Here is a 25,844-nt window from a genome sequence, read left to right on the forward strand (position 1 = left end):
GAATTGGGTGATGTTGTTTTTGCATTAAAGACTTGGAGGCACTACCTATATGGGGTCAAAAGTATCATATATACTGACCACAAAAGTCTCCAACATATATTTGATCAGAAACAATTGAATATGAGGCAGCGTAGGTGGATTGAATTGTTGAATGATTACGACTTTGAGATTCGTTACCACCCGGGGAAGGCAAATGTGGTAGCCGACGCTTTGAGTAGAAAGGACAGAGAACCTATGCGGGTAAAAGCTATGAATATAATTATTTGTACTAACCTTACTACTCAAATAAAAAAGGCACAACAGGGATTTTTAAAAGAGGGAAATTAGAAGAATGAAATACCCAAAGGATCGGAGAAACATCTTAATATTCAGGAAGATGGAACCCAGTATAGGACTGAAAGAATTTAGGTACCAAAATATGGAGATGTGAGAGAAATGGTACTTGGGGAAGCACATAAAATTAGATATTCAATACATCCCGGAGCGAGGAAGATGTACAAAGATCTCAAGAAACACTTTTGGTGGTCGGGTATGAAAACCGATATTGCTAGATATGTAGGAGAATGCTTGACGTGTTCTAAGGTCAAAGTTGAACATCAGAAACCATTAGGTCTACTTCAATAACCTGAAATCCCGGAATGGAAATGGGTAAACATTACCATGGATTTCATTACTAAATTGCCAAGGACTGCAAGTGGTTATGATATTATTTGGGTAATAGTCGATCGTCTCACCAAGTTAGCACACTTTCTGCCAATGAGAGAAGATGACAAGATGGAGAAGTTAGCACGACTATACTTGAAGGAAGTCGTCTCCAGACATGGAATACCAGTCTCTATTATTTCTGATAGGGATGGCAGATTTGTTTCAAGATTTTAGCAGGCGTTACAACAAGCATTGGGAACTCTTCTAGACATGAGTACTGCCTTTCATCCACAAACTGATGGGCAGAGTGAAAGGATAATACAGACACTTGAAGACATGTTACGAGCATGTGTTATTGATTTTGGAAACAGTTGGGATTGACATCTACCCTTAGCAGAATTTTCCTACAACAACAGTTACCACTCAATTATTGAAATGGCACCATTCAAGGCACTTTATGGTAGAAAGTGCAGGTCTCCGATTTGTTGGAGTGAAGTGGGAGATAGAAAAATTACGGGTCCGGAGATAATCCAAGAAACTACTGAGAAAATCATTCAAATTCAACAACGGTTGAAAACCGCCCAGAGTCGACAAAAGAGCTACGCGGACCTTAAAAGAAAAGAAATAGAATTTAAAATTGGAGAGATGGTCATGCTTAAGGTTTCACCTTGGAAATGCATTGTTCGATTTGGTAAACGGGGGAAAATAAATCCAAGATACATTGGTCAATTCAAGATTATAGATCGTGTCGGACCAGTAGCCTACCGATTTGAATTACCTCAACAACTCGCCAATGTACATAATACCCTTCACATTTCGAATCTGAAGAAGTGCTTAACTAAAGAAGATCTCACTATTCCTTTAGACAAATTTAAAATCAACGAAAAACTACAATTCGTTGAAGAACCCATCGAGATAATGGATCGTGAGGTTAAAAGACTCAGGCAAAACAAGATACCTATCATTAAAGTTCGATGGAATGCTCGTAGAGGAACCGAGTTTACCTGGGAGCATGAAGATCAGATGAAGCTGAAATACCCGCAACTATTTCCAGAAGATGCGTCAACACCTTCAACCGCTTAAATTTTTGGGACGAAATTTATTTTACGGGTAGGTACTTTAGTGACCCGAACTTTTCCATGATTATATATTAAATGAAAACTATATTTACATGATTAAATGTTTCCAACATTTTAAGCAATAAAACATGTTAAGACTTGATTAATTGAACTGAGTTTATGTAGACAATTGACCACCCAAGTTGACCGGCGATTCACGAACGTTTAAAACTTGTAACAACTACATGATAATATATATATATATATATATATATATATATATATATATATATATATATATATATATATATATATATATATATGGATATATATATAGTTAACATGAGATTATCATAAGTAATTATCTCACTAATTATATTAACAATGAGTTATATACATAAAAATGAAACTATTGAATTAAGAAACTCTAAACGATATATATAACGATTATCGTTATAACAACGTCTTACTAAATACATATGAATCACATTAAGATATTGATACACTATGTTTAACATGATAAAATGATAATTAAATATATTATTAAGGGTGTTAACAATGAACTACATATGTAAAACAAGACTACTAACTTAAGAGTTTCGAAACGAGTTATATATGTAACGATTATCGTTGTAACAATGTTTTAATATATATATATATATATATATATATATATATATATATATATATATTGTATTAAGATATATTCATACACCATGTTATCATGATAATATGATAATTTAACATCTCATTAGATATAATAAACAATGGATTAACAACATTAAATGAGATCGTTAACTTAAAGGGTTCAAAAGAACACTTACATGTAACGACTAACGGTGACTTAACGACTCAGTTAAAATGTATATACATGTAGTGTATTAAGATGTATTAATACACTTTTGAAAGACTTCATGACACATATCAAAGCACTTCTACTTAATAAAAATGCTTACAATTACATTCTCGTTCATTTTCATCTACAATTCTACTCGTATGCACCCGTATTCGTACTCGTACAATACCCAGCTTCTAAATGTATATACTATTGGTATATACACTCAATGATCAGCTCCTTAGTAGCCTTAATGAGTCATCAAACATTTTGGAACCATTCTTTGTAATCTAGTATGAATTATTTAGCAAGATTACAAAAATATTATAAATCATTCATGAATTATTTACAAGAAAACAAACTTACATATCCTTTATATATAATCCATATATCACGACCCAAAACACATACAAAAAACTTCATTCTTTAATTTTCTTCATCTAATTGATCTCTCTCAAGTTCTATCTTCAAGTTCTAAGTGTTCTTCATAAATTCTATAAGTTCTAGTTCCATAAAATCAAGAATACTTTCAAGTTTGCAAGTATACTTCCAAGCTTTCTAATCCATTCCAAGTAATCATCTAAGATCAAGAAACCTTTGTTATTTATAGTAGGTTATCATCCTAAATCAAGGTAATATTCATAATCAAGCTTTGATTCAGTTTCTATAACTATAACAATCTTAATTCGAGTGATAATCTTACTTGAACTTGTTTTTGTGTCATGATACTACTTCAAGAACTCTCAAGCCATCCAAGAATCTTTTGAAGCTAGATCATTTCTTGTCATTTCCAGTAGGTTTACCTACTAAACTTAAGGTAGTAATGATGTTCATAACATCATTCGATTCATATATATATAACTATCTTATTCAAAGATTTAAACTTGTAATCACTAGAACATAGTTTAGTTAATTCTAAACTTGTTTGCAAACAAAGTTAATCCTTCTAACTTACCTTTTAAAATCAACTAAACACATGTTCTATATCTATATAATATGCAAACTTAATGATTTAAAACCTGGAAACACGAAGAACACCGTAAAACCGGACATACGCCGTCGTAGTGAAACCGAGGGCTGTTTTGGGTTAGATAATTAAAAACTATGATAAACTTTGATTTAAAATTTGTTCTTCTGGGAAAATTATTTTTCTTATGAACATGAAACTATATCCAAGAATCATGGTTAAACTCAAAGTGGAAGTATGTTTTTCAAAATGGTCATCTAGACGTCGTTCTTTCGACTGAAATGATTACCTCTTACAAAAATGACTTTTAACTTGTATTTCTGACTATAAACTTATACTGTTTCTATTCAGTTTCATAAATTTCAATTTATTATGAAACCATAGCAACTTTATTCACTCAAAAAGGATTTAAAACGAAAAAGTTATGGGTAAAACAAAATTGGATAAATTTGCTTGTTGTAGCTACGTGAAATTTGTAACAAATCTATGCTAACCATAACTTAACTAACTTATATTGTATTATACATGTATTCTAACATATATTATGTAATCTTGATAGACCATAGACACGTATACAATGTTTTAACATATCATATCGACGTCATCTATATATGTTATTTGGAGCAACCATAGACACTCTATATGCGGTAATGATCGAGTTAGCTATACAGGGTTGAGGTTGATTCCAAAATAATATATATACTTTGAGTTGTGATCGAGTCTGAGACTTTTATACACTGGGTCGTGGATTGATTCGAGAAATTATATTGATTTATTTCTGTACTACTAGCTTTGGAAAATTTATTGTGGAATACTAACGTTGGACTGCTAACTTAACAATTTAAATCATCAAAACGTAATAAAAAATATTGTGAACATATTTCGATCATACTTTGATATGTATGTATATATTTGTTATAGGTTCGTGAATCGACCAGTGGTCAAGTGTTAATTTTCCGACGAAGGAAAAATCTGTAAAAGTGAGTTATAGTCCCATTTTTACTATCTAATATTTTTGGGATGAGAATACATGCAGTTTTGTAAATGTTTTACAAAATAGACACAAGTACTTGAAATTATATTCTATGTTTGATTATGAATACCGAATATCACCCTTTTAGCTTGGTAGCCTAAGAATTAGGGAACATACACCCTAATTGACGCAAATCCTAAAGGTAGATCTACGGGCACTAACTCCCCCCATACTGGAAAATGGTATGCTTTAGTACTTCGAGTTATTAATACAGATGAATTTCTGTTTTGGGGATATTCTATATGCATTTTGTTAATGTCGGTTACCAGGTGTTCAACATATGGATGATTTTTATGCAGATTGCTATATGCATGCAAGATGTTTATGGAAAATGAAAATGAAATCTTGTGGTCTATTAATACAATTTGATATATAAGTTAAACCTATAACTCACCAACATTTTTGTTGACGTTTAAAGCATGTTTATTCTCAGGTGATTATTAAGAGCTTCCACTGTTGCATGCTAATTAAAGATAAGAAATGTAGTCAGCATGCTTGTATTATATTATTGAAAAACTACATTCGAAGAACTTAAATTGTTGTATAATATTATTGTAAACCATTATGTAATGGTCGTGAGTAAACGCTATATTTTAGATTATCATTATTTGATAATCTTCGTAATGCTTTTAAAACCTTTATCGATAAAATAAATGTTATGGTTGTTTTAAAAATTGAATTCAGTCTTTGAAAAACGTCTCATATAGAGGTCAAAACCTCGTAACGAAATCAATTAATATGAAACGTTTATAATCGATATGAACGGGACATTTCACACAGTTAGTAGTACATAAATGAATATATTTTCTCGAATCAATCCACGACCCAGTGTATATAAGTCTCAGACTCGATCACAACTCAAAGTATATATATTATTTTAGAATCAACCTCGACCCTTTATATTCTAACTCGATCATTACCGCATATAGAGTGACTTACGGTTATTCCAAATAATATATATAGATGACGTCGATATGATATGTCAAAACATTGTATACGTGTCTATGGTCTATCAGCATTACATAATATATGTTAGAATACATGTATAATACAATATAAGTTAGTTAAGTTATGGTTAGTATAGATTTATTACAAAGTTTCATGTAGCTAAAACAAGCAAAATTATCCAATTTTGTTTTACCCATAATTTCTTCGTTTTAAATCCGTTTTGAGTGAATCCAATTGATATAGTTTCATATCGAACCAAAGATTAATAATCTAAACAGAAAAAGTATAGGTTTATAGTTGGAAATATAAGTTACAAGTCGTTTTTGAAAGAGATAGTCATTTCCATCGAAAGAACAACATCTTGATGACCATTTTGAAAAACATACATCCACTTTGAGTTTAACCATGATTTTTGGATATAGTTTCATGTTCATAATAAATATCATTTTCTAAGAGGAATAACTTTTAAATCAAAGTTTATCATAGAGTTTAATTATCCAACCCAAAACAGCCCCCGGTTTTACTATGACGGCGTATGTCCGGTTTTACGGTGTTCTTCGTGTTTCCAGGTTTTAAATCATTAAGTTATCATATCATATATATATAGAACATGTGTTTAGTTGATTTTTAAAGTTAAGTTAGAAGGATTAACTTTGTTTGCGAACAATTTTAGAATTAAGTAAACTATGTTCTAGTGATTACAAGTTTAAATCTTCGAATAAGATAGTTATATATATAAATCGAATGATGTTATGAACATAATTACTACCTCAAGTATAGTAGGTAACCTTACTGGAAGTGACAAGAAATGATCTAGCATCAAAGGATCTTGGAAGGCTTGAAAGTTCTTGAAGTAGAATCATGACACGAAAACAAGTTCAAGTAAGATTTCTACTCGAATTAGGATTGATATAGTTATAGAAATTGAATCAAAGTTTGAATATGAGTATTACCTTGATTTAAAGAGATAACCTACTGTAAATAACAAAGGTTTCTTGATCCTAGATGATTGCTTGGAATGGATTAGAAAGCTTGGAATTGGACTTGCAAACTTGAAAGTGTTGTTGAGGTGTTCTTGAGTGATTGTTTAGTATGATGATCTAGGTTAACTAGATTGAGATAGATTGAGCTAGATTATGAAGAAAATGATGAAGAACACTTAAAACACCAAGATAGAACTTGAAAGAGATGAGTTTGATGCATGAAAGTTGAATGAAAAATGTGTTTGTGTGTGTGTAACATTTACGTGAAAATGGCCTTGTCATATAGGCTCCATTAGTTTGATTTTTAGTGTAATCATTCATGCTAGTTGCCAAATGATGGTTCTCACATGTTTATGTGACTCATTAAGGCTACTAAGAGCTGATCATTGAAGTGTATATACCAATAGTAAATACATCTAGAAGCTGCATATCATACGAGTACGAATATTGAATGTATACGAGTAGAATTGTTGATGAAAATGAATGGGAATGAAATTGTAAGCATTTTTGTTAAGTAGAAGTACTTTGATATGTGTCTTTAAGCCTTTCAAAAGTGTACTAATACATCTTAATACACTACATGTATATACATTTTAACTGAGTCGTTAAGTCATCGTTAGTCGTTACATATAAATGTTATTTTGAAACCTTTAAGTTAACGATCCTGTTAAATGTAATTAATCCATTATTTATTATATATAATGAGATGTTAAATTATCATATTATCATGACGTATGAATATATCTTAATATGATATATTTATTTTAAAACGTCATTACAACGATAATCGTTACATATATAACTTGTTTCGAAATTCTTAAGTTAGTAGTCTTGTTTTACATATGTAGTTCATTGTTAATACACCTAATGATATAATTAGTTATCATTTTATCATGTTAAACATAGTTTATTAATATCTTAATACGATACATATGTATTCATTAAGACGTTTTTATAACGATAATCGTTATATATATCGTTTAAAGTTTCTTAATTTAGTAGTCACATTTTATGTATATAACTCATTGTTAATATACCTAGTGAGATACTTACTTATCATAAAATCATGTTATATATATATATATATATATATATATATATATATATATATATATATATATATATATATATATATATATATATTATCATGTCATTTTTACAAGTTTTAACGTTCGTGAATCACCGGTCAATTCGGGTGGTCAATTATCTACATAAATTCATTTCAAATAATCAAGTCTTAACAAGTTCGATTGCTTAATATGTTGAAAACATTTAATCAAGTAAATATAGTTTTCATTTAAAATATAATCATGGAAAGGTTTGGGTCACTACAGTACCTACCCGTTAAATAAATTTCGTCCCGAAATTTTTTAAGCAGTTGAAGATGTTGACGCATCATCTAAAAATAAGTGTGGGTATTTCAGCTTCATCTAATCTCCATACTCCCAGGTGAACTCGGGTCCTCTACGAGCATTCCATCGAACTTTAACAATCGGTATCTTGTTTTGCTTGAGTCTTTTAACCTCACGATCCATTATCTCGACGGGTTCTTCAACGAATTGTAGTTTTTCATTGATTTTAATTTCTTCTAAAGGAATAGTGAGATCTTCTTTAGCTAAGCACTTCTTCAGATTCGAGAGATGAAAGGTATTATGTACATTGGCGAGTTGTTGAGGTAATTCAAGTCGGTAGGCTACTGGTCCGACACGATCTATAATCTTGAATGGTCCAATGTATCTTGGATTTAGTTTCCCCCGTTTACTAAATCGAACAATGCCTTTCCAAGGTGAAACCTTAAGCATGACCATCTCTCCAATTTCAAATTCTATATCTTTTCTTTTAATGTCCGCGTAGCTATTTTGTCGACTTTGGGTGGTTTTCAACCGTTGTTGAATTTGAATGATCTTCTCGGTAGTTTCTTGGATTATCTCCGGACCCGTAATTTGTCTATCCCCAACTCATTCCAACAAATCGGAGACCTGCACTTTCTACATTAAAGTGCCTCAAACGGCGCCATCTCAATACTCGAGTGGTAACTGTTGTTGTAGGAAAATTCTGCTAACGGTAGATGTCGATCCCAACTGTTTCCAAAATCAATAACACATGCTCATAGCATGTCTTCAAGCGTTTGTATCGTCCTTTCACTCTACCCATCAGTTTGTGGATGATAGGCAGTACTCATGTCTAAACGGGTCCCCAATGCTTGTTGTAACGTCTGCCAAAATCTTGAAACAAATCTACCATCCCTATCAGAAATAATAGAGACTAGTATTCCATGTATGGAGATGACTTCTTTCAAATATAGTCGTTCCAACTTCTCCATTTTATCAATTTCCCTCATTGGTAGAAAATGTGTTGACTTGGTAAGACGATCGACTATTACCTAAATTGTATCATAACCACTTGCAGTCCTTGGCAATTTAGTAATGAAATCCATGGTAATGTTTTCCCATTTCCATTCTGGGATTTCAGGTTGTTGAAGTAGACTTGATAGTTTCTGATGTTCAGCTTTGACTTTAGAACAAGTCAAACATTCTCCTACATATGTAGAAATATCGGCTTTCATACCCGGCTACCAAAAGTGTTTCTTGAGATATTCGTACATCTTTCCCGCTCCGGGATGTATTGAATATCTGGTTTTATGCGCTTCCCTAAGTACCATTTCTCTCACATCTCCAAACTTTGGTACCCAAATTCTTTCAGCCCTATACCGGGTTCCGTCTTTCTGAATATTAAGATGTTTCTCCGATCCTTTGGGTATTTCATTCTTCAAATTTCCTTCTTTTACAACCTCCTGTTGTGCCTCTATTATTTGAGTAGTAAGGTTAGTATGAATAATTATATTCATAGCTTTTACCCGCATAGGTTCTCTGTCCTTTCTACTCAAAACGTCGGCTACCACATTTGCCTTCCCCGGGTGGTAACGATTCTCAAAGTCGTAATCATTCAACAACTCAATCCACCTACGTTGCCTCATGTTCAGTTGTTTCTGATCAAATATATGTTGGGTACTTTTGTGGTCGGTATATATAATATTTTTGACCCCATATAAGTAGTGCCTCCAAGTCTTTAATGCAAAAACAACAGCGCCCAATTCCAAATCGTGAGTCGTATAATTTTGCTCGTGAATCTTCAATTGTCTGGACGCATAAGCAATTACCTTCGTTCGTTGCATTAATACACAACCGAGGCCTTGCTTTGAGGTGTCACAATAAATCACAAATCATCATTCCCTTCAGGCAATGATAATATATGTGCCGTAGTTAACTTTTTCTTCAACAATTGAAACACTTTTTCTTGCTCATACTTCCATTCAAATTTCTTCCCTTTATGCGTTAATGCATTCAAGGGTTTTGCTATTTTGGAAAAATCTTGGATGAATCTTTTGTAGTAACCAGCCAATCCTAAAAATTGGCGTATATGCTTCGGAGTTTTCGGGGTTTCCCAGTTTTCAACGGTTTCAATTTTTGACGGATCAACCTGAATACCTTCTTTGTTTACTACATGACCGAGGAATTGAACTTCTTCCAACCAAAATGCACACTTTGAAAACTTAGCGTACAGTTTTTCCTTCCTCAACAATTCTTGCACTTTTCTCAAATGTTCTTCGTGCTCTTGATCATTCTTTGAGTAAATAAGTATATCATCGATGAAAACAATGACAAACTTGTCAAGATATGGCCCAAACACTCGGTTCATGAGGTCCATGAACACAGATGGTGCTTTAGTTAATCCAAACAGCATAACCATAAACTCATAATGATCGTAACGCGTTCTGAAAGCAGTCTTTGGAATATCATCATCCTTCACCCGCATTTGATGATACCCGGAACGAAAATCGATCTTCGAATAAACCGACGAGCCTTGTAGTTGATCAAATAAGTTGTCGCTTCTCGGTAGTGGATAACGGTTCTTAATGGTAAGTTTGTTCAACTCTCGGTAGTCGATACACAACCTGAATGTACCATCCTTCTTTTTGACAAACAAAACAGGAGCTCCCCACGGTGATGTGCTTGGTCGAATGAAACCATGCTCTAAAAGTTCCTGTAATTGACTCTGTAATTCCTTCATTTCACTGGGTGCGAGTGTGTATGGAGCACGAGCTATTGGTGCAGCTTCCGGTACAAGGTCTATTTGAAATTCAACGGATCGGTCTGGAGGTAGTCCCGGTAATTCTTTTGGAAATACATCGGGTAGTTCTTTTGCAATGAGAACATCATTGATGTTCTTTTCTTCGGAATTGACTTTCTCGATGTGTGCTAGAATGGCATAGCAACCTTTTCTTATTAGTTTTTTTGCCTTCAAATTACTATTAAGATTTAACTTCGCGTTGCCCTTTTCTCCGTACACCATTAAGGGTTTTCTCTTTTCGAACATAATGAGAATCACATTTTTGTAACAAACGATCTCTGTTTTCACCTCTTTCAACCAGTCCATGCTAATTATCACATCAAAAATCCCTAACTCTAATGGTATCAAATCAATCTTAAACGTTTCGCTAACCAGTTTAATATCTCGATTCCGACATATATTATCTGCTGTAATTAATTTACCATTTGCTAATTCGAGTAAAAATTAATTTTCCAAAGGCGTTAATGGATAACTTAATTTGGCACAAAAATCTCTACTCGTATAGCTTCTAACCACACCCGAATTAAATAAAACATAAGCAGCTATTTCATCGATAAGAAATGTACCTGTAACAAGCTCTGGGTCTTCCTGCGCTTCTGCCGCATTAATATTGAAAACTCTTCCTTGGCCTTGACCATTATTATTCCCCTGGTTGGGACACTTACTTTTGTAATGGCACTTTTTCCCGCATCCGAAACAAGTAATGTCGGAATTTTCTGTTCCATTAACCCCTGGTCCGTAAATTTCACACTTTGCCGTACTATGACCATTTCTTTTACACTTCGTAAACTTCATACAGTAAGTAGTCGGATGGTACCCTTCACACCTTTTGCACGGAATTTTCTGATTTTGGTTGTCATTTTGGTTATTGGGATAGTTGTTGCTGCAGTTGTTATTGTTGTTGGGACGATTATTATAGTTGTTGTTGTTGTTGGGACGTTTGTTGTAATTATTGTTGGGACTGCGATTGTTGTTGCGATTGATGTTGCGGTTGTTGTGATAGTTGTTGCGATTGTGGTTGTGATTGTTGTTGTTGTTGTATTGGTGACTTTTGTCACTATTTTCTTCCCACTTTCTCTTGACTTGCTTCATTTTGGCCTCCTTGGCCGCCTGCTCTTTAACTCTCCCCTCAATCTAGTTTATGAGTTTGTGAGCCAATCGACTTGACTTTTGTATGGAAGTGGGCTCGTCTGAACTCACATCCTCCTGAATCCTTTCTGGTAACCCTTTTACAAATGCGTCGATCCGCACTTCTTAATCTTCGAACACTCTTGGACACAATAGGCACAACTCTGTGAATCGTCGTTTGTATGTGGTAATATCGAATCCTTGTGTTCGTAATTCCCTAAGCTCTGCCTTAAGCTTATTGACCTCGTTTCTGGGACGGTACTGATCATTCATCATGTGTTTGAATGCTGACCACGGTAGTGCGTCTGCAGCATCTTATCCCTCCTGCTCGAGATAGGTGTCCACCATGTTAATGCAGTACCTGTGAAGGTATGCATGGCGTACTTTACCCTATCTTCTTCAGTACATTTACTTATGGAAAACACCGATTCTGTGACAACCCATAAATTTCCAACCAAATTTAAACTTAATCTTTATATGTTTTCGACACGATGAGCAAAGTCTGTAATGTTGAAATCTCAAAAACTTTCAACTTTGTTCATGTATTCATTTTGTGACGACCCGGGAATTTCTGACCAAATTAAAACTTAATCTTTATATAATTTCGGGACGATAAGCAAAGTCTGTTAAGTTGAGTCTCAAAAATTTTGAACTGTTTCATGTATTCATGTACGCTTCGACTATTCTCGATGATTCACGAACAACTATTTGTAAATAGATACAAATATATTTAAATATATAAATATATATATACATGATATATAAATGTTGTAATATAAGTAAATTGTAAATAATATATATATATATATATATATATATATATATATATATATATATATATATATATATATATATATATATATATATATAGAAATTTATAATGATTTATTTCATATACGTAGTTATATGGTAATACTATTTTGTTATATTAAAAAGTATTAGCATTATTATTATTGTTGTATTTTATTTTTATCATTTTCATTATTATTATTAATATTATTATCAATATTATTAATATTATTATTATTATTATTATTATTATTATTATATCTATTATTATTATTATTATTATTATTATTATTATTATTATTATTATTAGTATTATTTTGATATTAATATCATTAGTATTATTATTATTTCCATTATTACTATCATTAGTATTTATTATTATTAATAATATTATCAATATTATTATTAATATATTTAATAGTAATTATTATTATTAATTAAATAAAAATTTATGGATATAGATAACTACAAAATCGGTTTTCAATCCCATCTACTCTTATTATTCTATATAGATTGCTTTCTGATTAAATCTCCTTGTCTCCATTATATAACAAGTACCCGTGAATGTATATTATTATTAAAGTTTACTGTATATGATTGATAGATACTGTGTTTGATTTTGATGAGAATATTGCATTTAACAACCGAATCCATTCAACTGACTTATTTCATTCTATCAACATTTAAATAAACATAACATATAGATAGAGAGGAACAAAAATCATCAATCTTTCATTCTTTCAAATTTCTGTTTCTTCTTCGCGAGACATCAAACCACCACCGGTTACACTTGAACTTTCAAACTCCACCCACCTTTCTAACTGTTTAACAATATCAAACCCGATCATCATTTTTGGCCACCAACTTCACCACCCTTATCACCCTAGTTGTTTTTGCAACCGGTGATAACCACCACCTTGTTCTACCATCGTGAATTCACACCGCAACTATAAACACGCACACACACACATCCTTATATACTTTTTAATGCTACAACCGTCCCAACCACACACCACCTACGATCACCCTCTACCATTACAAACCTAAAAACCTTTTTCCTACTACGACCCGTCTGTTCTTTATTTTATTTTTTCTGCTAACCGTCGAACCACAGCCCACATGTCACCACGAGACACACCTGCAACAACTATCGTGGCTGTCACTGTTAATTTCACTACTACACTTGCTTGCTGTTTCCTGCCTTGATTCGATAACTTACAACCCATCACCTTTTTGAGATATTTGATTCGAGATCAAACTATACTCGAACAAAACACCAAACATAATCATCACCTTCACGTTAGTCTACTACGTACCGTAGTATATTTTCTTGCAATCAAACCGTCATCCTAACTGCAGCAAAGCTGTTTCCATCTGACGCCTAACTTACAATATTCACTCGAGAATTGGGTTGCTTTTAGAACTTATTATACAACTTGGTTCCATAATAATAATATATAGGAGAATATCAATGATTTAATTGGGATAGGTTACAATCGAATGGACAGCAGTGTGGTGTCCTACAATTCAATTTTTAAAACAAAAAGAAGATAAAGTATAACACACTATAATGAGTATCCAATGCACCTTACTATATTTTCAACCGTTCCACTAAAGCAATCGAATACTTCATTTTTTCTTTATTTATTTGGGCCGAACTTCTTTTTTCTCACTTGGGGCTCGTGGATCAGCTTAACAGGCTTATCAAGATTGGGCCACATACTAAGCCATATTATTACTTATGCTCTTGTTAAAACTAAAATACCGATTATGGTGGCAAGGATAAAGATGTTGGACTACGATTAAAGATGATGATTATATTATGTTAGACGATGGTATCCACAGCTATAAAGCTGGACTGTCATGTGTGGTGAACAAATGGGGTATTCAAGAACGTGTGTTTCCAGTTCTTCATTTTTCTTCCAGCCGCCCCATTTAATTTGTATCATGTAAAACGGACTCTTTAATCATATTATTACTTGGGCCGTAAACAGTTGGGCCAAGAATGTTATGTTTGTCTGTTGGGCCGTTGGTTCACCTTTCCTGCTTCCTGCTCGATTACAACTCATAGAGTTACTACGTTTGTTTTCTATTACAAAATGGTATGATGGTGATGTTTGGGTTTAAGTTCAAGAAGTAAAACAAACGGGTTCATACTTGATATATGATTAACCATACGAATTATTTCATGAAAGTAGCAAGTGGTTCGTTGGTTGAATGAGTGGTTGTGAAACAAGAGGTCGAGGGATCGAGCCTAGGCGGTGTCGTTTTATTTTGAAAACTTGTCTTCAAAGGTTGTACTTTGTTATTTTATTACCATTATTAATATCATTATTTTTATTAGCATTATTATTATCACTTTATAAATATTAGAACCATTACTGTTAATATAAGTATATTATTAGTATTAATATCATTACTTTTATCACTAATGAAATCATAACCATTATTATCTTAATTAATAATATTAAGTATTATAATTATTATCATTTTTATTATTAATATTACTCTAGTATTACTATAACTATTACTATTATTCTGTAAACAAAAGATTATGTATATAAAAATAAATATATAATAAAATATATAAGTTAATAATATAAAAATTATCACTAACAATAATATAAATATTTGTTCGATTTCGATTATATGTATTAATGAATATACAAATGATATAGGTTCGTGAATCCGAGGCCAACCCTGCATTGTTCAGTTCCGTCATATGTATTTTTACTACAAAATACAGTATCATGAGTTTCATTTGCCTTTTTACCCTTTATATTTTTGGGCTGAGTATACATGCGCTGTTTTTTTTTTTATAAATGTTTTACGAAATAGACACGAGTAAATGAAACTACATTCTATGGCTGGATTATTAAACCGAATATGCCCCTTTTTAGTCTGGTAATCTAAGAATTAGGGAATAGACACCCTAATTGACGAGAATCCTAAAGATAGATCTATCGGGCCCAACAAGCCCCATCCAAAGTACCGGATGCTTTAGTACTTCAAAATTTATATCATGTCCGAAGGAGGATCCCGGAATGATGGGGATATTCTTATATGCATATTGTGAATGTCGGTTACTAGGTGTTCAATCCATATGAATGATATTTTTGTCTCTATGCATGGGACGTATGTTTATGAGAAATGGAAATATGAAATCTTGTGGTCTATTAAAATTATGAAGTGATTATTTATGTTAAACTAATGAACTCACCAACCTTTTGGTTGACACTTTAAAGCATGTTTATTCTCAGGTATGAAAGAAACCTTCCGCTGTGCATTTGCTCATCTTAGAGATATTACTTGGAGTCATTTATGACATATTTCAAAAGACGTTGCATTCGAGTCGTTGAGTTCATCAAGATTATTATTAAGTCAATTATAGTAAGATATATTACGAAATGGTATGCATGTTGTCAGCTTTCGATGTAATGAAAGATTGTCTTTTCAAAAATGAATGCAATGTTTGTAAAATGTATCATATAGAGGTTAAGTACCTCGCGATGTAATCAACTATTGTGAATCGTTTATAATCGATATGGACTTCGTCCGGATGGATTAGGACGAGTCTCTACAGTTGGCATCAGAGCTGGTATAACGCCGTCCATGTGTGGCGGGTTAGTCATAAAGGAGGTTCTCATAGTGTTACCTGTGACGAAGCATTGGCTCTTACTCGTTGCGATCCCTTACGAGGGTTGGAAGTAGCCGAGAGGCAGGCCCTAAAATCAGTATCTGAGGTATACTCAGTGGTCACCAGGCGATTAGCTGGGAAGGCACTAGGTGGGATGGTGGTTGTCCCTAACTGTGTTAAAGTTAGTATCAGAGCGGTGGTCTTAGCGAACCAGGTCTACATTAGTGTGTATAACTAATAAGTCGTTAGGATGCATTAGTGAGTCTGTACTTCGACCGTGTCTGCATGTCAAAAGTTTTGCTTATCATTAGTGTCGGAAATTATTTGCTTATCATCCTTAAAGTCTAGACACGTCTTACTGCCTCTATTGCATAGACAGTGTATAGATAAATTCATATCTTAGCGTATCTGTTATTATTACCTTTGCCTGACAGCTTCCGTAGATTCCTCCGTAACTTATGGGATTTTAGTATTATATGCATATGTAAATTATGTATTGCAGGGTACTAATCTACATCCTATTCTATTCCTTATCGAAAATCCTTCATCTGATCGTACGAGATGAGTCCCTCAACCAGTTCGAGTCCCTTAGATTTCGATAACTATTCCGATAGTTATTCCGACAGCTATTCCGACATGGATATTCACCTAAGCTTCGAAAGCGGTGTCACAAAAATGAACCAATCAATCAGACATCCCTAATTCATCTGATGGTTTCATGGTCGACTAAATCAATGGAGTCGAGAAGAAGGCGATCCTTTCCACTCACCAACCTGCACTTTTGGTGAAGAACCTGAAGCACTTACCAGCGAACCTGTTCGTAACACCATTTTCTCTCTCATTTCTAGAGTATCTCGCCACGACTATATCACGACTCCGATTCTAGATCTTATTCATCCACTCGTTCTGACCGAAAATCATCTCGGAATAATAGAAGAAGTCAACGAGCTTTGCACCCGAGTTGTAGCCTTGGAAAATATGGTGCAAAACTTACCAACTTCAGCAACAGCACCCGTACCATCAACAACACACGCCTCAACATCACAATCCGTACCTCGAGTATAATAATCGTTCTACATGACATTCTAAATCAATCATCTTTGTTCTACATGACGATTATGTAAACTCTAATGTATTAGAGATTATGTACCATAGCTCTAATCGTAAATCTGATGAGTTTAATATCACAATGACTCATTAAATCCATGATTTCGTATGAAAAAAATATATATGTATATATGTTTTCATAAAGATTGTAATTAAAAATTCTTTTGTACAAACTGTTAATGGTGAAAATATTTTAACGGGTAGGTAATACCCGAGGAATATTTAGATTTCACATTAATAAGTTACATTGTACATTCTTCCAATCTGATTCAACAGTCATTTACTATCCTACTTACACCCACATATATACGTATCCGTTCACCGCAGAATAACCATTTTCATTCAATTTCATATTTAGATTTTGATTTATCAGAATCCAACAAGTGGCATAGTGAAGGAAACATTTGACAAAATAAAATTTGTTAGAAACAAACAAATTAACTATGAGAAATTTTGTTAAGAATCCACGCTAAGTGTTCCTAGCTAATTGTTCCTAACTAACTGATTACATTTTATTTATCGCAATTTAATTATCGCAAATTACATTCTCGCAACTTTATTTATCGTCATTTAATTTCTGTTATTTACTTTACGCATTTATTTATCATCATTTAATTTTTGTATTTATTTTACGCACTTTAAATATCGGGACACGTATACAAGGTTTTGACATATCATATCGACGCATGTATATATATTATTTGGAATAACCATAGACACTCTATATGCAGTAATGATCGAGTTCTCTATACAGGGTTGAGGTTGATTCTATAATAATATATATACTTTGAGTTGTGATCGAGTCTGAGACATGTACACCGGTCACGATGTGTATTAATTAATTCGAATATTATAAACTATATATGAATAATTGAGTTAGTGACTGTGGACTGCAAATTGTGGACTACCAAGATTGGACAATTAAAATGAATTAAAATATTGATTATAACATATGAAACTAAACAATTCTTCAAGTTTGTCACTTGATTTCATCTTAAACCTAAATTGTATCTTGACGATTACGACCTGCATTCAATCCTTTCATGATTCTTGAAAACACCTCAATCGAGAGGATGAACGAACCGCACTTCATATACGGAAGAAAGGATTGATGTATATAGTTATGCACTTGAAAACACTCAGAACCTTAGTAAATGTTTAACACGTAGCTGTGCTAATTCCTTTAACGTGTTATTACCGAAAATAACTTTGCAATCTCTTTCCAAATTAGCAAATTTTGTCACAGCTCTAGCAAGTCAACTTCAACTTTCATTCGGATTAGCCTTATTATAGTCTTGATATATAAGTCTGCCTTTCGTCATCGTTGTCAGGGAACCTTTTATTTTCCGCCACATTAGCAGTATACTTACCAGCAACTTCATTACTCATTGGCTTAAGTCTCTTCGAAGAACCATTATATTTATTCATTGAAACCCTATCATATACTCATCCGCATCTTGAAACGGGAACTACCATACCAATTACCAGGAATCAGCAATCAATACTTTGAAAACTCACAGCATATCTACATCAACAGTTATATGTATGACATTTATCTCTTAGAATTATGATCTCTCATTCTGAAATTCTGAAAAGCACTCAGTCACAAATTAATACTCTGAATGTTGAAAAAGCTAAATGAAGCAGCAGAAACCATAGACAACCGTAAACGACCTTAATCATTGGAAGTTTGATGATAAAGAATAGTATGTTGGAAAAGCTCATAAATGTTGAAACTGAAAAAACGGATTGAGCTAACCATGAAGGAGACCAAGGACAAATACAAGGACCAAATTCTATATTTAAAGAATCCAGGTAATTCTGGATCCGATGAAACCTTCAACGAATATCTTGCTCCGTACTCATGTTAAAATCTTGCATAAAATCTTTCTTCATCAATCATCGAACTTAGAAATCCCAGAATATCATCATAAATATCTTCGATATTTCTGAGGATATTTTCATAACTCTTCTTGTCCGAAATTAGTTATATCTTCATGCTATCTGTATTACATCATAAAGGAAAACCATTTAGTTTCTAAATTTCTTTAAAATTCGAGTTTAAATCATGAATGACTTCTGGAGTAGTGTTGGAAATTGATGCATGAGTTAGTATAATATAATGACACTTGATCAACGTGATTATATTACAGTAAGTCATGATGAGTTTCTAAATGGAACATGATGATTCACAGATTATAACGTCATCATGTGTCATGTTACATAACTCTTTCATTCTGATTAACTTCTGAACATATCAAGAAAATATATTCTTGATAGTTCTACTCTCAGTGATTCTGGTAATTTAACCAATCAAATCGTGCTATTACGTTCATTCTTACTTAGAACGTTATAATCATTCGAAACTCCATATCTAGAAATTCTGAACCATTACTCGCTTTACTAGAGGCTGAGAAGAGAATAAAAAGGCAAAGAGTTTCGAAACATAAAGGAAGATATGAAACTCGACAACAACACTGAAATCACAAAATGTGTACATTAGTACGAATAGCAATATAAAGACACGGGAGTATGATAAAAACAATAACCCCAAGAGCATAGTGGAAGTAAACAGATTTCTCCGGTGGTAGATGAAAAAAGAGAATGATCAATATGAAAGTCAGGAATATATCCAGAATTAAAACTGGATGAAGCATATTGATTGATGATTTGGAAGAATGAAATTAAAGTATAGAAAATGGGAGTGGTGGGAAATAATGGAACGGAAGAAGATCATTTATAGTGGAGATACCAGACAAGGCAAATTGAGACAGATGATCGCATTTAATTATAGAGATCTTAATTGTCCTAAATCCCGAAGAATCAGATCTTATTGATATCAAAGATTTCTTTTAAATCCTTTGAATTCTGGAATTCAATCGAGACAACATCAGAAGTTAAGACGAACCTTATCCTCCTAAATTCAACCCTGACTCTATCAAAAGTTAAGATGACTCTTTACTTTCCTATTTCACTCTTTGGTGATAGCTTCATTCGTGCTCTTTGATTAATCGAATCATTTTATCCATATTACTCAATGATGATAAAACTCTATTTATCAACTTATATTTGTCATGAAAACATTTCTATTGTTAGCCATGACCACCTCACTCAAATTTCGGGACGAAATTTCTTTAACGGGTAGGTACTGTGACGACCCGGGAATTTCCGACCAAATTAAAACTTAATCTTTATATAATTTTGGGACGATAAGCAAAGTCTGTTAAGTTGAGTCTCAAAAATTTTGAACTGTTTCATGTATTCATGTACCCTTCGACTGTTCTCGATGATTCAAGAACAACTATTTGTAAATAGATACAAATATATTAAAATATATAAATATATATACATGATATATAAATGTTGTAATATAAGTAAATTGTAAATAATATATATATATATATATATATATATATATATATATATATATATATATATATATATATATATATATATATATATATATATATAGAAATTTATAATGATTTATTTCATATACGTAGTTATATGGTAATACTATTTTGTTATATTAAAAAGTATTAGCATTATTATTATTGTTGTATTTTATTTTTATCATTTTCATTATTATTATTATTATATCTATTATTATTATTATAAGTATTATTTTGATATTAATATCATTAGTATTATTATTATTTCCATTATTACTATCATTAGTATTTATTATTATTAATAATATTATCAATATTATTATTAATATATTTAATAGTAATTATTATTATTAATTAAATAAAAATTTATGGATATAGATAACTACAAAATCGGTTTTCAATCCCATCTACTTTTATTATTCTATATAGATTGCTTTCTTATTAAATCTCCTTGTCTCCATTATATAACAAGTACCCGTGAATGTATATTATTATTAAAGTTTACTGTGTATGATTGATAGATACTGTGTTTGATTTTGATGAGAATATTGCATTTAACAACCGAATCCATTCAACTGACTTATTTCATTCTCTCAACATTTAAATAAACATAACATATAGATAGAGAGGAACAAAAATCATCAATCTTTCATTCTTTCAAATTTCTGTTTCTTCTTCGCGAGACATCAAGCCACCACCGGTTACACTTGAACTTTCAAACTCTACCCACCTTTCCAATTGTTTAACAATATCAAACCTGATCATCATTTTTGGCCACCAACTTCACCACCCTTATCACCCTAGTTGTTTTTGCAACCGGTGATAACCACCACCTTGTTCTATTATCATGAATTCACACCGCAACTATAAACATGCACACACACACACATCCTTATATACTTTTTAATGCTACAACCGTCCCAACCACACACCACCTACGATCACCCTCTACCATTACAAACCTAAAAACCTTTTTCCTACTACGACCCGTCTGTTCTTTATTTTATTTTTTATGCTAACCGTCGAACCACAGCCCACATGTCACCACGAGACACACCTGCAACAACTATCGTGGCTGTCACTGTTAATTTTGCTAGTACACTTACTTGCTGTTTCCTACCTTGATTCGATAACTTATAACCCATCACCTTTTTGAGATATTTGATTCAAGATCAAACTATACTCGAACAAAACACCAAACATAATCATCACCTTCACGTTAGTCTACTACGTACCGTAGTATATTTTCTTGCAATTAAACCATCATCCTAACTGCAGCAAAGCTGCTGCCATCTGACACCAAACTTACATAATTCACTCGAGAATTGGGTTGCTTTCGGAACTTATTATACAACTTGGTTCAATAATAATAATATATAGGAGAATATCAATGATTTAATTGGGATAGGTTACAATCGAATGGCCAGCAGTGTGGTGTCCTACAATTCGATTTTTAATACAAAAAGAAGACAAAGTATAACACACTATAATGATTATCCAATGCACCTTACTATATTTTCAACCGTTCCACTAAAGCAATCGAATAATTCATTTTTTTTCTTTATTTATTTGGGCCGAACTTCTTTTTTCTCACTTGGGGCTCGTGGATCAGCTTAACAGGCTTATCAAGATTGGGCCACATACTAAGCCATATTATTACTTATGCTCTTGTTAAAACTAAAATACCGATTGTGGTGGCAAGGATAAAGACGTTGGACTACGATTAAAGATGATGATTATATTATGTTAGACGATGGTATCCACAGCTATAAATATGGACCTGTCGTGTATGGTGAACAAATGGGTTATTCAAGAACGTGTGTTTCCAGTTCTTCATTTTTCTTCCAGCCTCCCCATTTAATTTGTATCATGTAAAACGAACTCTTTAATCATATTATTACTTGGGCCGTAAACAGTTGGGCCAAGAATGTTATGTTTGTCTGTTGGGCCGTTGGTTCACCTTTCCTGCTTCCTGATCGATTACAACTCATAGAGTTACTACGCTTGTTTTCTATTACAAAATGGTATGATGGTGATGTTTGGGTTTAAGTTCAAGAAGAAAAACAAACGGGTTCATACTTGATATATGATTAACCATACGAATTATTTCATGAAAGTAGCAAGTGGTTCGTTGGTTGAATGAGTGGTTGTGAAACAAGAGGTCGAAGGATCGAGCCTAGGCGGTGTCGTTTTATTTTGAAAACTTGTCTTCAAAGGTTGTACTTTGTTATTTTATTACCATTATTAATATCATTATTTTTATTAACCTTATTATTATCACTTTATAAATATTAGAACCATTACTGCTAATATAAGTATATTATTAGTATTAATATCATTACTTTTATCACTAATGAAATCATAACCATTATTATCTTAATAAATTATATTAAGTATTATAATTATTATCATTTTTATTATTAATATTACTCTAGTATTACTATAACTATTACTATTATTCTGTAAACAAACGATTATGTATATAAAAATAAATATATAATAAAATTTATAAGTTAATAATATAAAAATTATCACTAACAATAATATAAATATTTGTTCGATTTCGATTATATGTATTAATGAATATACAAATGATATAGGTTCGTGAATCCGAGGCCAACCCTACATTGTTCAGTTCCGTCATATGTATTTTTACTACAAAATACAGTATCGTGAGTTTCATTTACCTTTTAACCCTTTATATTTTTGGGCGGAGAATACATGCGCTGTTTTTTTATAAGTGTTTTACGAAATAGACACGATTAAATGAAATTACATTCTATGGCTGGATTATTAAACCGAATATGCCCCTTTTTAGTCTGGTAATCTAAGAATTAGGGAACAGACACCCTAATTGACGCGAATCCTAAAGATAGATCTATCGGGCCCAACAAGCCCCATCCAAAGTACCGGATGCTTTAGTACTTCGAAATTTACATCATGTCCGAAGGAGGATCCCGGAATGATGGGGGTATTCTTATATGCATATTGTGAATGTCGGTTACCAGGTGTTCAATCCATATGAATGATATTTTTGTCTCTATGCATGGGACGTATGTTTATGAGAAATGGAAATATGAAATCTTGTGGTCTATTAAAATTATGAAATGATTATTTATGTTAAACTAATGAACTCACCAACCTTTTGGTTGACACTTTAAAGCATGTTTATTCTCAGGTATGAAAGAAACCTTCCGCTGTGCATTTGCTCATCTTAGAGATATTACTTGGAGTCATTCATGACATATTTCAAAAGACGTTGCATTCGAGTCGTTGAGTTCATCAAGATTATTATTAAGTCAATTATAGTAAGATATATTACGAAATGGTATGCATGTTGTCAACTTTCGATGTAATGAAAGATTGTCTTTTCAAAAACGAATGCAATGTTTGTAAAATGTATCATATAGAGGTCAAGTACCTCACGATGTAATCAACTATTGTGAATCATTTATAATCGATATGGACTTCGTCCGGATGGATCAGGATGGGTCTCTACACATTTACCCTTCGACTGCTCTCGATGATTCACGAACAATTATGTGTAAATAGATATGTATGAATATATACATATGTGTGGTTATTAAATTGAGAAATATTAATAAAACATTTAACGGTTTGGTTGATATGAAAATAAGTTATGAAATTATTATATGACTTGAAAACGTTAACAAAGTAATTGATGAATAACACTTTGCATAAACATATTAGTTTCAATATATGTTATCGATGGAAATTAAAAGATAATATCAAATGATTGAATTATCAGATACATTATGATATGATTACGAGTCTCTGTTGGTAGGACCACTGTGATTTAAGAAATCTATTCTTTTTAACGGTATTCGGAATAAATGGTAAAGTGATTCACAAGTAGCAACAAAAGTGTCAAATAACGAGAATTAGACAAAAGTTAGTGGAAGAATAAATTACATAATAATCAATTGATTTAGTTTCAAATATATGAAAATGCTTTTCAATATAATAGGAATTGATTATTTAAAATGTCCTTGATTAAATAAACGTGAGTTGGAATATTGGTTGTTGAATATATAGATAACTTGCAATGTGTATTTGAAACATGTTTATGTACATTAGATACATTTGATTTCAAATTAATTTAGTAAACGATTGTAATGCTCGCTTAGTGATTTGATTGATATTGAGATATGTCAATTAGTACATTAAGAAGTTAAAATAAACACTAATACATAAATGAACTATACTTAGTAAGTTTTAAAATGAAAACATCATGTAATATAATAAATCCTATTATGTAAACGATCTTAAATTATACTTGAAATATAATTAGTATTTGAAAAACTAAATATTATATTATTAAATAAATAATTCTAATATATATATAAACTTATATTTCAAAATGAATATATATATATTTCCAAATGATAAAATATAATTTTAATGTTTTGATTTAAAATAATACTATTGTATATATATATATATATATATATATATATATATATATATATATATATATATATATATTTGTATATATAGTGAAACAATGATTTAAAGAAGCAACTGACCAAAACACTCAAATGAATAAGTTACATTTTGAGTGGGATTGTTTTTCATTGATTTAAGACTAAGTATTGATAATGGTACATGTCGCGTAATGTAAAATGCTAGTTTTCAAAGCGTACGAAAATGCGCTTAAGAAACCATAACCGGGACATAGGTCGAGTGATAACGTACGAGTCATTGGAACTAAATTCACAAGTCAACTATGCACGTGAATATAATATAATATATAATTAATTATATAAATTAAATATATTATTTATAAATTATAATAAAAACCGTCGGCAACTAGAGGTTAAATGACTTGTGAGCTGGATCCATAGGACACGCGATCGCATGGCCAATTGCCTACAAAACCATGCGATCCCATGGTGTAGTAGGTGGTGCCAAATTGCTATAAAAACGAACGTTTTTCTGTGATTCATTCATATCCTCAATCTATATATATTATTATTATTATTATTATTATTATTAAGATTAATATTATTATTATTAGTAATATTATTATTAGTATTAATATACATAAAATACTATGATGAGGTTCTGCTCGCATGTTTTCAAAAATGGGTTTTTCGAGAGGGATAGAGTTAAGAAAATTATGTGTTATAGCTATGGAGGTTATAGGTATTGTTCGGGGGTATGCTCGTGA

Source organism: Rutidosis leptorrhynchoides, chromosome 1, assembly GCF_046630445.1.
Source record: "Rutidosis leptorrhynchoides isolate AG116_Rl617_1_P2 chromosome 1, CSIRO_AGI_Rlap_v1, whole genome shotgun sequence".
Classification (NCBI taxonomy): Eukaryota; Viridiplantae; Streptophyta; class Magnoliopsida; order Asterales; family Asteraceae; genus Rutidosis; species Rutidosis leptorrhynchoides.